The 15,142-nt window shown below is 36.4% G+C and overlaps 1 protein-coding gene across 6 annotated transcripts in view; it reads left to right on the plus strand.

The window, feature by feature from the left end:
• The window catches only part of LOC126915400 (protein unc-13 homolog B-like), a 376,274-nt gene that overhangs the window by 10,646 nt on the left and 350,486 nt on the right, over positions 1-15,142 (plus strand). The window lies entirely within an intron of this gene.

A 15,142-nucleotide genomic window follows, 5' to 3' on the forward strand; every position in this document is an offset into this window, starting at 1 on the left:
TTTGTTTGATCATTGAATCGTCTATAATGCCGATCCTTTAATTATCTCGAACACAGTATTATCAACAATCTATAAGTTAAATGAAAGTGTACAGGAGATTGCTCAAAACCGGATTAATCGTGTCGTAAAAACGTCATTGAATTGACATGAATCATGACGTTTTTTTAATTAGCGCAGGATATTTTTATTAAGACTTTACCCATCTGTTAAAACTAAAGGAGAGACGAGTTTCTTAAAATCGTTCGTCGAATTCCCTCGGATATAAGATTTTCAAAGATGTCGATATAACGTAGGAAAGGAGACGTAAAGACGTAATAGCGGTTTCTTTATAGTTATACGTATGAGTAACGCCAATCAACCATCCTTATTCCCCTAATTTCGCAACATGTACCCGCGTCATCATTGGCTCGCGTGTATCTCTTTTCCTTTCTGCTGACGACACGAGATCTGTCGGTAACGTTGGACGATTTTCGTGCGGTCGTGTTATACGCGAGTAACTATGTTGTGATGGTTATTGGTTTTATGGAGCAGCTGGAGCAACCGAGAATTTCAGGAGAGAAGACGGTGCGGAGGCCGGTTCACGTGCTAGCCAGGGAGTTAATTACGCGCGAAAACAATATTATCGAACGAATTATCGGACAGGAGAGCGAAACTCCGTTAAGTGCAGAGAGCCGACGGGGTCGCTCATTACCGGCCTCTTCCACGTAAATGTACTGCACGATATAAATTATTTAGGCGGATGGCCAATTGGCCGGATTCAAAGGGAACCGCTGTTCACCCTCTCTTCTTTCGTTTTGCTTTTTCTTTTTCAATTTTACTCCGCGTTCTTTCTTACCACGCGCTTTAATCCCATTATCGTCGATCGAGGACAAGGCTTTGACCGAGATTTTCAGCCGACCGGCAAATTTTTTTCGATCGTACGTGTAATAGTACGCGCGAAATTGAACGCTTGTTTTTATAAGATGAAAGGTATTTAATTATGAAATAGTTCTCCTTAAAATACCACCCACCTTCTCTTTATCGTCGTAGGAGGCTGTATGGATCATTGGTTAACCAGGTTGAAAGTTTTACGAAAGAAACGATCGATTTCGCTATGCTTAAGCATGGTAGTTGGTTGAATTTTAATAAATTAACGAATTTTCTCGATGCTCTTAATTATGATTAGATATTTATTAATAATCAATCGTAATTCGTTATTATAGGAAACTAGGGATTATACTTGTTAACCATTCATAGTTGCGGAAATCTTACAATGTTTAAGGCGGCTTTAGAATATAACGTGATCTGAAATATTCAATGATTGTTTTAGTATTAATATATGTTCGCTTTCTGACAAGTTTTGGCGTATTTACATTTCACACTGAATTAATTATTCTACAGCAATCCTGTTATCGATAATCTGAAAATGGAGATATGAATAGAATTTTCTATAATTACGTTTGCATTGCTACGTTTATTTTTAGTTTCTTTACTTACATAACATTTAATTGCAATTCTTCCTATAATATAAATTTATTAGAAAAGAAGAACATTGATCAACGAATAAAGGTAGAAAGAGCTAAATCGTATTTTTGTACAACTACTTATTAACGGGTGACTGCTTGCTCAAGCAGTTGCATAATTATCGTACAGTAATAAACCACAGGTTATTAGCACGATATCCGCTAGACACTTGGGATCTTCAGAATATTTATTTACCGTTAAGATGAAATTTTTATTCTTCTTGGGAAAAGTGCATTAAAGTGCATGAAATGATTTCTGTAAAGTCTAAGTTCAACCTACTTAGTAATCCTCTTTCGTCGCTGTTCGTAGTTGATATTTGAATAAAGAAAGAGGAAGGAAACGTCTCGTTGATGTAAATTAAATGGGAGCATTACTCGATCATTCTTGATGAATTTAGTTAAAAATTAAACACTCTGTAAGAGAATTAAAATTGCGTCGTAACTTCTTGATCGAATGCTTTCACTTTGAGAAATCGTGTTTGTTTGAATCGCGTGTTGTTTTAAACACGATGAATTTTTAATATTGCAGGGTGCTGTCTTTCACGCGATGCACAGTCGAGTTCGTGATATCGATTTGGTTTAGTTTACGAGGCTAGTGGCCGATATTAACGAAAGCGTGAAAAACCACTGAAAACTTCTCCTTCACGGACAATTTATTATTGCAATAAAAAGCGTTTTATTTTCTCGCTATGCGCATTATCGATAGTCGAACTCAACAAGAGAGTATTTATCGATTACAGGTTCGAACGCGGTTTCTCGTCAGTTCGCATAAAATCGTAAGTTTCGCATACGAGATATCAGATTTTACGGTAGGATGAAGACGGATAAAAGTCGGTCTTGATTTACCTCTCTTTCGAAATGAACGAAGAAGGAGCGCAAAGATATCAGGTTTTATACTGTTCGCGTAGCTACTTAGCGAAGGAAAAAACTGAACAGTTCTGGTCCATTGATTTTTCATTTTGTAACTTTGTATCACTCGAGTGTTTCAAGATATATGTAATTTAAAATAAAAAAAAAAAAGGTTAAATTATACATATCGCTGTGTATACATGGGTGTTAGCGGCAACGCTCTTTGGGATGATATACATGCATATAATGGCAGATAGCTCGCCGCTATTTAGCCTCACCATAATTTATAGCTGGACCGAGGGTTCAATAAGGACCCTGCCACGGTAGGGTGCTTGAGTGAATGTTTGGAAAGTCAATAACTGGCGATTCGAAGTCGCCGAGCTATGAGTTATCGATGATACGACTGTTTAGAGTTTAAAGGATGCGTGACATAGTTTAGAAATAGCAAGCGGTCCAACATTGTATTGTCAAAGAAGGGGGGCATTGTTTAAACGGTTTAAATGGCCAGAGATGTCTTTTATTTAGCATGGGATTAGAACTTTTTACTCTTCTCGGTGTCCACTAGTCCAAGTAACGAACTATTTTCTTTTATACTCTGTATATGTATCAAATATACGTAATACATATATATGTTACATTTTATAGAGGAAATATTAGTTTAACGATGGAATAACAAATACAATATCTGGATTTTCAAGTATTAGCAAAGTATCATGCAGTATTAATAAAAACTTGATGTTTATAAAGCAGTTTTAGATCTACAAAGTACAGAAGCCGCCCGTAACTATTAGAATCTGAATCCTGAATAAATTAGAATCCCATTCGAGGGTATCAAACTGTCTGATTTTATCGAGGAATGAAATCGGCGAGTTTTATTGGTTTTCAAGGGGCTTTAGGAATCCTTAGGGTAAAGGGGAATAAGACATCATATCCACGATCTTGGGAATTCGTTCGATTCACTTTGGACGGGGCATATTATTTACTATTGTTGTTCTAAACATAAAGTTCGCCAGAAAGCACATTACATAAGCAGTTGTTGCAATGTTTCATTTGGTAAATCATACGTTCTGTTGATTTTTTTCTTGTCTTATTTTATGTTTAACTTTAATAGACAATTAACAAACTTTCTAAGGTCCTTAGGTTTATTTCACGGAGGTTCCTATAATTATTTAGAAAGCAGACGTATTCTCGATTTTGAGGATCTTTAAATACGTCGTGGAACTCAACGGATTCGAACAACTTTTTCCTGCACATGTTACCACCAGACTCTCCTACTTTTCGAGATATTCGCGAAAGCTGTCGGTACTAATACGGCGAATTTCGTCCACACCTGCCTATCCGTGTAACAGCCACAAGCGTAGCCGGCAGATTTGCTGCCTCCTTCGATTTCCGTTTACGTAAACTACAAACAAAAGATAAGAATTAGGTTTAGCTTGGATGTTCTTTTATTCGACCACTTATTAAACTCGAGTCGCGCGAGAACAAAAGGGCGCTTCTCCATCAATGGAGAAATTGTAATTGCAATTATGCAATGGTATGCAAATTGTAACGATACGAATGCGTTCGACGCATACGTGTGATTTGGTTTTAAGCTTTTGACGCAGACGCGCGGTGGAAATTTCGCCTTAAAGCTACTGGCAACCAATTCTGACGCATATGCCGTGACGAACGCACAATTGTAAGCAGAGTGTGTCGTAGTGGCGTCGCTTTTGCGAATCTCTGAAAAGCTAGGAGTTTCGTATACGTACGTGTATAGGAAAAGCATGTTCAATGTGTTGATTTCTTTAACATATTTAACGATCATCGAAATCGAGAACGCGTCGTCTTTCTAAATACGTAATTACCATTGTTTCTTAAAATATGTATGTCGCATCAATAAAGCCATATGTTCACTTAAGGGTGTTTGTAGAAAAACCGTAATCGCAAATACAGTTATCTTATCTTTTTCATACGTCGTGTCTGGGACATTTAGAACGCCATTGAATCGGATTTATAGCAATTGATTGTTCCTCTAGTTTTCGAACCAATGAATGGAATTTCTTTTTTTCTTTTTTCACAAAGCCTTTTTGTACGCGAATTTCATTGAAAATTTACGATGACACGTGTTTCCTTTTATTATCTATTTTCTTATCAGCCCTGACGACTTATGGGATACACGCGCTTTGTATACATGTCATTTATACGCTTGCACCACATTATGCAAATCACAATGTTACGTAAGAAATATCGTTTCAGTATATTGACAGCGATTGCATGTTTTCACACGAAGGAGACGGGTATTCTATAACGGACTTGCGTTACGTAAAAATATTACGAAATGCAAACTAAGGAGTTTAATTGTTATACAAGGTGAATTCTATTTCTCATATTTGACTTATCGAAACGTGAAATGAAGGAAAAGAGAAAACATATAAAGCGTCGAAATTATCGATTGTCTGTATATGTATGGCGCGTACAGTGTTACGTCGAAGATCATCTAGATATCATTTTCAACATATAGTATCAGCATTGGTTTGATGTTCGATTCGAGACGATCATGTATGGGTGATTAATTTCACGATTAATCCGTTCAGCTTGTAATGATCGAATTATATTATTGATTGTACTTATTAAGCACGTCAATTAATGCTTGCCGATAGCTTTATCGATGACGAATTCCCACAGAAATCATGCTAAGATTATTAGCGGCGCACATAAGTTCGAAAGTGAAGTAATTAATTGGTTCCGCGCTCGAACGAACACTCCTTTGATTTGTCTCTAATATCTCATTAGAGATTCCATAATTACGATGAATCTTTGCTGCTTCACCCGTGTCTGACGACGTAAGAAAATTTTAGGGTCAATCACGTTTGTGCAAAGCTTGCGTCAGGCTTAACAAACTTATTAATTAATACCACTCTGCTTTCTTTTCGTTAAAGCCTGTTACAATTTTTCTTGTTTCCTCCTTTACACGAATATTCCGAGATCTTCCTGATCAATAAAGGTGAATTAATTCTGATTAAAAAATATGAATAAATGATATTAATTAATAAATAAATGATAAGGGGAATACTGAACAGCAAAAGCGAATTGTTCTAAGATATTTGGAGAAACATCTTTGTTAGTTTTTTGAATAATTACATTTGTAATTGATTCGGATGATATATATATGTTCATAGTAATTTTTAACGTCTCTAGAATTTGTCGGCTTTCGTCTAAATTGGTTCTATTGAAAATCAATGGTTTATCTAATCAGACCACGGCCTTTATCTTCCTTCGATATCGCCTCATTAACCTTTTAGTTGGGATCGTTTTATATGTTTTTCGTGTATGTACCGGTACAGGAGGATCGTGTACGCGCATAGCCAACTGTGGAGCGATTCAGCGAAATTGTTGGTACGCCTGGCACATGCGACTCCATCGTAATCCTCGGTGTCATGCGACTGCAGAAAGACGCCGTTTCATAAGGAAACAACGACAAAGCGCTCGTACGCTTACGGACTTACGTATTGCAGACATCTAATAAGGAGTCTTTGCCAGATGATTCTTCCTTCCTTTCGTCGTTCTCTTTCTATTCGTGAATCCCTTTTTCTTCCTTGCATCCAGCTCTTTGTAATGAACATGGTAGCCGTAGCCCGTAGCCTCGTTTCAAAATGCCAGACGTTTCCACGTTTATTCCATACCTTCGGCCGGCTTTACTTATCGGAGAGAACGCGCGAATAACATTTCTATTGAAATAGAAACCAGATAGCAAAAGTATGGAATGTTTCTGCAGAGACGTTCCGTGATTCTTTTATTGTCGGCCAGACAGAGAGAGAGAGAGAGAGAGAGAGAGAGAGAAAAGACGACAGTTCAGCAGGCATTCGAAGAAGAATTCCTTTGCAAGAGGAAAGCCGTTCAACTCTGCGTACAGGTTTTTGAAAACTACCCGACCATTTCGAACGAGCACACGTATCCTTCTTAAGAGTCGGGAAGACGACAAGTTTCAAAAAGATTTATATTTTTCCCTACTTGGTTTTATTTATTTCTCTTGAATTATATTTCTACGCTTTAAGTCTACAAGCGTATATACGTTAGGATGTTTATATGTGAAAACGACGAGTGTTATTCTTCACAGCTTTCTTGAGAATCGATGTTATTAGTAAATTTCATTTTATGGTGTATGTATGAGTAATATTCTGGCAGCGAAAGATACGAGGAAAACGTGTTTATTGTACAATTACGCGATGAAATCGATAAAATACCGTATCGTGTTTGTCTCTCCCTCGACTATAATTCGCTGGGATGGAGCAAAAAGTGCCCGTCTCCCCTATCAGCTACTTCTTCTCCCAACCACGCATCATCTTATTCTCATTAGCCGATAGGCGAATCTTAATCCAATATACAAAATATTAACAAAAAGTATGCCAAGATACATTAACTCTTATTCGTCACAATGTCCTGCTCAACGGTTGATATGTCCTCCTTGTATAGGAATATAATCACGTAGCATCTTTTATGGATCGAAACGATTTCAGCGTATGAATTCAAAATTTGTTTACGAGAATAAAGACGGCATTTCAGACACAACATCGTTTTCTCATCTTTCGCCAGGTTGAATCCTTATTCCTGGGGTTTATTCTCGCCATGATGCGCAGATCCTCGACGAACACGGTTCAACATTTTCAACCGAGCTGATATGATGTGACGGGGTTACTTTCGACGCAGAGACATCATCCCATCCGTGAATCTTTCACGATCCTGTGATAAGCCGCGATAACGTATCGGATTTACACGTCACGTAAATATTATCTTTAATATAACTGAGTTATAAATAACAGCCGGGTTATACGGTGGCCTCTCATCGTCGACCCAGCGCGTTTTCGTCGTTCACGAGCGTTGCGTTTTCGCAGTATTGAGACGCGCGACACGGGCAAAAAGTATGGGGTTGAAAGTATCCCATTAACTTGGTGCAGGTACTCGCACACACCAGCAGCCTTCGCACGTGTGCTCGCTGAAGAACGGATACAATGGAGCACGCGAGTACGGCACAATGTCGACGAGAACATCGACAAGAACTTCTCGTCTGGTATTCATACGTAGAAGCCTATTGTCTCGAGTTGTTCGAAGGTAAAAGACATCACGCGCAACTTCGTACGCGAAGCGATAGTATATAGCTTCGCGCACATTTTCCATAGAATTTTGTCGCTTCTCGAGCATCATTTACTCTCTCTCCGCCGCTATCCTTCTCTTACCTCCTTCGTGCCAACCTAGAACCGTCGTGCATTTTAGTTTATGACGTTTCGGCAACACTTTCGCTTTGTCTACGTTACTCTCGTACCAGCTTTCTGGAAACTAGACGGTGGCTAAGCTTCTTTGACGGGTCGGCTATAGTTTTTATACAGAACTTTACATCAAAGTGACGAGCAACTTTAAAAAAAAAAAAAAAAAATAAAAAGAAAGAAAGGAAAGAAGAAGAATGAAAGAAAGGAATGTGAACCAACAGCTCTTGTGATATCTCTTTCGTTGGTTCGCTGGAATATATATTTTAAATACTCAATCTGTCAAGTACCGCGGGCATAAACATACGGGGTGTTCCATCGATGTTTTTTTATTTCAAATATCTCTGTTATTTCGAATAACAAACGAATATTTATGAAAGCTGTGTAGATAGAAGAATGACATAACAATGCAATCAGGTGTCGATATTTCTTTATAGCAAGAGGCGCAGATGAAGGTTAATTCGAATGTTTAATTTGTTATAATCAAATTTAATAAAATACCGAATTAGATCAAAGATGTATAACATAGAATGATTTTAATAATATTATATTTCATAGAATAGCGAGTTTGGTGTATAAAGCTACTAAGGTACTTCATTTATTTTAAACTTTACCGCATTCGAGTTTCTATTAATGGAATTGATTATTCATAGTCGACACTATTTTACTAATCATGAATTAAACCAAGTCCACAATTCTGAATGGGTTTTCCCGTTTCACTATGCTATTGTTTTCCCTGTTGGGCAGACTGGTCAATGCTCTGGAAGTCATCCAATCTAGCATAAGCAAACAAGTCTACTTACAAACTTTGCTTTACTCACACAGAGTATGTATGAAGATACGATTTGTAAACAAAAATTCCATCAATCTTTGCAAATCAACTCCCACAATTAACCAACTCGGCAACTTCTAATTTGTCCAAGAATAATAGTCCGCGTCCTCGATTAAGGAGAGTGCTCTTTGTGCATGTCATGATCATTCGTGGCTGCGATTATTTTCTCTAAATAATCGACATACATATATTAGTTCCATCTGACAATGATACACTTGACGATAAAAGTAACAGGTGCACGTTAAAAATCTGCGATAGCCAATCGTACGTCGATTTCCATTACCCTTTCAGTTTTCTGGTTCAATTAATTTTTTATATTATTTGTTATTTATATCTGCGAAGAAACTGCACTATCAAGCTTGAAAGTCTAGAAACAAAAAATTGAAGAATATAATAATATGAATTTGAACTCGGGCAAACTTCGTAATACTCCGAAATACTTTGATTAAAAATTTTTGATTAAAATTCTCTTACTAGAATATTTGCATTTTATTTCATTTCCGTGCCGTTTCTTTGATATTACAGTGCCAGGTGATATTAAATACGTTCCCACTAGTTACATTTCTTCTATAAATAATTCTGAAATTACGTATGAATATTTAAGTATCGTTTGATTTGCGTAGCGATTCTGTCCGATTTCGTGATTTCAGACTCGATTTAGTACTAACGGCACTTTTTTTTTTCGTGCTTTTGGTATTGCATATTGGATTTCAATTGCATCTGGCTAGACGCCAACCTGTGTAGATATCAAATGACATCATGTACGGGGAAGGACGGTATTTTTAAGTGGTTCAAAGTAATTAATTTGGAAAGAAAAGATAATTAAGTGATATGCACCTGTTGGTTGTAGCCGGTGTCCGCTGGTCACGAACTTTGAATGCGTAGTCGTGACAGTAGCTCGAGCATGCACCGACTGTTTTAAATTATTATTTTCCCGCGAGGTCATCGCTGTTGCTTTACCAAGATTTCCGCAACATGTATGAATTTTCATGCACTGTTATAGCTAACGCAACGATATTTCGTTTATATTTTCCACTTTTAAATCGATATTGTTTTCGTTTCACTCATACGTTTGGTATCAGCTAATCGTAAGCTGTTGAATTATTGATAGGCTGAAAAACCGTATGTTTTTTCGCTAAATTTTGCAACAAAAAAAAAAAAAAAAAAAAAGAAAAAGAAAAAAGAAATGAGAGAAGAAAATGGAACATCAACAATACAGAGAAAATTACGAAACTAACGAAATAAAACGTAGTTAATGTGCGCTTAAGCGAATATGCCAACCTTTTTCCCCCTTTGTCGCTTTACGTGCGTGCGTTCTTTCCTGAAACGGCCTCTGCATACATGTTTAACGTTAAAAAATTTAATACCAGAAACGAATCGATACGAGCCGAATGGAACCTCCACCGTCAACCCCGTGCTTTCATGCGCTTGGGAAATTATGATTTCCCGGAATCGTAACACTTCCGTGCGTCCCATTTGACCTGTTACGCTAGCTAAAGAGAATATTACGTGTTACTTCTCCTGGCAATTGTGTTAACGTGGAAAAATTAGTATCAAGATTCTTCCTTGATTCAAATCTTTTTGCTAAAATGTGTGTATGACGTTACATTAATGAACTGTGCGAAACCGCAACTGCACCTGTTTCGATCGTTCTATCGCTACAGAAGCAAGTTTCTTATCAAACGGCTTCCATCTTTCAAAGTTACGATCTTCTCGATATGCAGGTTGTCCTTAAAAGTAAGTGGGAACTGGTGTAAATGAGATATCAAAGGGTTTGGTAAACGATTATTTATAGAGATATAGTAATTACTTTGTATTACAAAATATCTGCAAATCTGTCCTAGAAATATCAAAATAGAAATATGACGAGTCTCATCATTTTCGCTTGTTTTTCCTACTTTGGGTGTATATGTAGGTGAATCGAGGTTTATCTTTGAGCAAGCGAGTCGAAAAATTGTATTCACGCAAGTAGCTGTAACAGACATCTAAATTGTGTCTGCTTACGTTAAGTTTCAAATACAATTTCTACTATATTTAAAATTTTAATGCAAGCCTAATCCAACTTTCTCGTTTACTCCTTGAGAACAAAAGGTTCTACAGGAACTCCTGTATTCTGTTCACTTGACCGATATTTACGATATTTATTGGACATTTAAAAGCGTAAACATTTACAGAAAGCATATGATAAACGTTAAACGTGATCCATTGAATATCGAGACTTATTAACATTGTAAATGCTTGGCTGCTCAGTGCTTTTGTAATCTCTGCAAAATATAATACTTGTATTTAAATATCTTGTCCTTTTTATATACATATATTTTCAGATCTAGTTCCAATTTTATCAATATAATTATGCCAATTCAGTCTCCTATAACGCATACGATACATTCACAGAAAATGTTTACAAATATTTAATCCCTTAACCTACGATTTACGTTCGAGAATTTTGGGCCGAAAACGTAAACAAGCTCGCGCAGCCTTTCAGCCATTCGCACACGACTTGTGTAGTACGTACTACGGGCTATGCCCGCGGTAGTAGGTTAAGGGGTTAAATACCTTCATAAGCCTCTGTATATTTTATTCTACGAGTCGTTTTTTAAAAACACCCAGTATATCATATATATATACACACCGAAACAACCGCGCAATCGATGTTTCTGGGTAGCGAGCTTTTTCACCCCTGGAATGGTAGAAGAATCCATTCCCTGCTCGCGAAGCGTTAACAAGAACACTTTTTCGCATGACAGAATAAATGCGGCTGATTATCGTCCTACGGACAGTTCGGATTACACGTCGCGTGGCTGTGTACGCGACTAACGACGCTTGCGTGTGTACTACAGCAACTTTGGTGAAGCCATTCTTGTGTCTTGCAGTTAACCTTAGGCCAGTTATTCGTTCGTATAGGTTCCAGCTCATTGTCTGGCATTTATTAGTACAGGTCATTGCTTTAAATCTCCGTTGGTTCGTTAAAATCTTGCCTCTGTTCGCCGATGAGCACGCACACTTACGGAAAGGAGCACGAACCCACGGCACGTTAGCCTCATAAGCTTGCGCGAGTCAGGATACGTATACGGGTCACTTCGTGACCTTTTCATTAGGACCGTTAAAAAAAGATTAGCGTCGTTACAACGTTATCTATATACTCGAATCCTTATTTACATTCGAGAAGTTTGCAAACACTCGATCTTTCATTCGTCTGTTTTATTGAATTTGATAGGGGGAAGGGGGGAGGGAGCGAGAAGATTTAATTTAGAAATAATAATCCACGAAATAAAGATTAGAAGATAAAAGAGGGACACGCTATGTATACAAAGTGCATTGTTCGATTACCATAAATGCTTCCACGATCATTGATGAAATGTCTAGAGGGATCGTGCAAAGACGATTATATTAAAAAGGTCAATAAATTATATACCTATTCTAGGTTTTTTTTATAATTTTATGGGCCATTTAGTACTTTATCCGTGTCGGGAAAATTAATTCCACGCCGGCTTAATAATCTTCTCAAAAGTTACTTTTGGACTCTTCATATCATGGATTAAATAATTGATGTCCTTTTTTAAACGAGATTTAAAAGGTATTGCTTATAATTTATGATACTCTAGTGGACTCTAAATTCAAGTAGCTTTATTATTCGTAATAAAAGATCCCCGGTTTTTAATCTTGAGTATAACTCTGCTTATATCGACGATAGATAATGAAAGAGTTAGAAACTTCGCATATATATATATATATATCGTATATAGTCCATAACAATTGGGTGTAATTCCAATCGATATTATAATCTATGCGTGAATAATACCTGGATTGTTTGACCTAGACGTCTCTCTGAATCTGATTAAGTCCAATCGGGGTGGCGCGGCGCGGTGCTGCTACTGTTCAATATGTTGCACGGTGTGCAACAACAATGTAGAAATAGCTTCCTATCGATGCAATGCTGTGTTCTCTCGTTCAGTTTTACGAGTTTCCAGTCAAAACTCTAACTTACGTATTTCCATCAAAAACACATTATTTGTACCGTAGAATTTATTTGAAATATCATCTCGATGGCTAACGCATACACAGCAACACGATATCTAATAATATAACTTAGAATATTAGATTTTTATGGATCGATTCGAAAGATGGAGTGATGTTACCATGATTGAACGCCAAGCGTGGTAGTTAAAGATTCAGTTTGTAAAGTTAGTTGTTTCAAGTATAGTACACGTAATATAATCTCGATAATCTTAAAGCAAGAGTTGGCTGTGTTGTTCGACGACTATTACGTTTTAGCTTTCTGTCTTATTTGTAGCTAATTTTCAACAGGTAGGCAGAGAAGCCAGGAATTCGAAGTTTTACGCCTACTGTATGTGGTATGCATATAATGTTGCTAGTGAGAAGAACACGTAACTATATATGTGTCTAGATAACATCGATGTTGGTATAGAGCGTAGGCTTTTGTGTAGGTGTTCTTTAGAGTTCAATCAGAGATCACTTTCGCCGTAAATCAACATTGATAGTGTCGTAAATGAATTATAAATAGTAATTGGCCATTATATTATCGACTGGGTAATTCTGGGAAAATATATGTATAATTAATTTTCAACTAAAAGGAAAAGTATATGTGTTGTCATAATACAACGATATTTGAAATTGAGATCCATTAATCATCAAATACCAGATTTATAATTAACAGCAATATATATATATATATATATATATATATATATATATATATCATGGAAAAAAGTAACGTGAAATAAAAAGAAGTATATCACACACCAGCAGGCAATTCTATGCATACTAAAAACAGCAGAGGAGCAGAAACTCAGCAGCAATTATCGCATTCGAACGAACGGTACTCAAATATCTACTCGAACAAGGAAATTCCCTTTCTGAAGCTCGTTATGACGTAGAGAATTAATTATTTTTGAGATTCCAAGAAGCACGATAATAAGTCTTTCACGGTATTGTCTCCGCTGTATTCTGAGTGCCGATGTAAATGCCATAATAGAATGCGCTGCTACGTAAAAAAAAGTAATTTTGATAGCTTTGATGTCGAAGCACAGAGCACTCAAACATCTGGAGGAAACTTTTACGATCTAGTGAAACTGTATTTGTTAGAATTGGTTGTTGGACAAGATTGATTATATAATCTGGAACGATAGCTGTTTTTGTGAGCCTAAATTTAATGTTCTTGTTATATCTAGTTATTATGTATTACACGATTCATCGTATTTTGGACAATATACGATCAATTTAATATAATTCTTGATTAATACTCAATATATTCTAAAAATTTGCAAGCTCTTTTATCCATACTTAGAGCGTTTCAAGAAACGTATTTTTAAAGTCTATATATATCACATAACGCATAGGTGAAATAAAGTCTACGTATATTATTGCAAAGATAAGAATTTTTCGTATAATCAATTAAAATAAAATTTATTAAATACAATAATACTTAGTGTAACGTTTTCAAATGTCATCTTTGATGTTGTCATAAATAGATATTAATATCCGTATTTTATATTAATTTATTTTTCACATTCTTTTCTTTCCCTTTTCAGCAATGTGATATACAAAATGCGTTTCATTGCTCATCTCTCAATAATAATAACATATACATTATTACATTAATTGAATTGTATTGATCGAATAAATCTACCATTTTATATTTCAATATTCATATTTTCACAATCACACTGTTACTCTGTTATAAATCGCATATTATCTTCATCATGAATCTTCCGATCATTTTCACACGACGTCATCAGCCAGTTAGTCGGACAACGCTGCTTCTCTTTCAACCGTTCGATCTAAGATCAATCGTTCAAATATGGGTTTTATAATATCATTACCGACGCTTTTCTCCGGAAGAAATTGAATTCTCTTCTCGTTTTCGAATAGTCAGATTTAATAACGTCTGGACGTGCGTGTGTGCAATTGTACAAGTGTGCACAGCCCTATCTGTCTACGCGTTCGGTAAATGCATATATGGAAGCCGTTTCAAGGCAGGCTCATTGTCGTTGAAGTGTCACACGTGAATTGCGGCGAATTGATTTATTCATAGATAGCGGATGCTCAATGGAAAATCGTGGAACATCGAAATCGAATTCACCAGCCACCGGCTTCAATTTCCGTGTATATGTGTCTTCGGGATGCATTTAAAAGTGGTTGCCTATTTTTCTGACCAAGCAGAGCTTTCCAACGGGTTTCCATGGAATCGAAGATCCAAAGATGCAATGGCGTTTCAGCGTTTCAGTTAGAAAGTATAAATCCAGGATTAATTTGAAGAATAGAGTTCTGAAGATTTCGTACATTTAGTATCGTTTGTCCTACAAATTAAATAGTCGTCGAACATAAATTCATATTATATTAATTTGTCACGACAAAAAGTATAATTCGATGAAATCTTGGTGGTTCGACGTATCGACTGATGACCAGCTCTACTCTGTTCTTTTTTGCATAATATGCACGAATTTGTTGGAGTGGACATATTCTGTAATTCGAAAAAAGTAATATACAATTCGATTTGACGTTAGGATAAGAAGATAAATATCTGCTTCGAATCCGATGAGAGTCAGTCTTGTAATTACTGATGATTCTGCGCGTAAAAAAGGATTAAGTACTTCTCGAGTTATTACGTTGATTCTACGACATTTTCTTCTACTATAAGTTTAGTTATAATAAAATTGTTTGTATGATCAGCATTTTACGATAATGTAGAGATAACG

This window comes from Bombus affinis, chromosome 4 (assembly GCF_024516045.1).
Source record: "Bombus affinis isolate iyBomAffi1 chromosome 4, iyBomAffi1.2, whole genome shotgun sequence".
NCBI lineage: Eukaryota > Metazoa > Arthropoda > Insecta > Hymenoptera > Apidae > Bombus > Bombus affinis.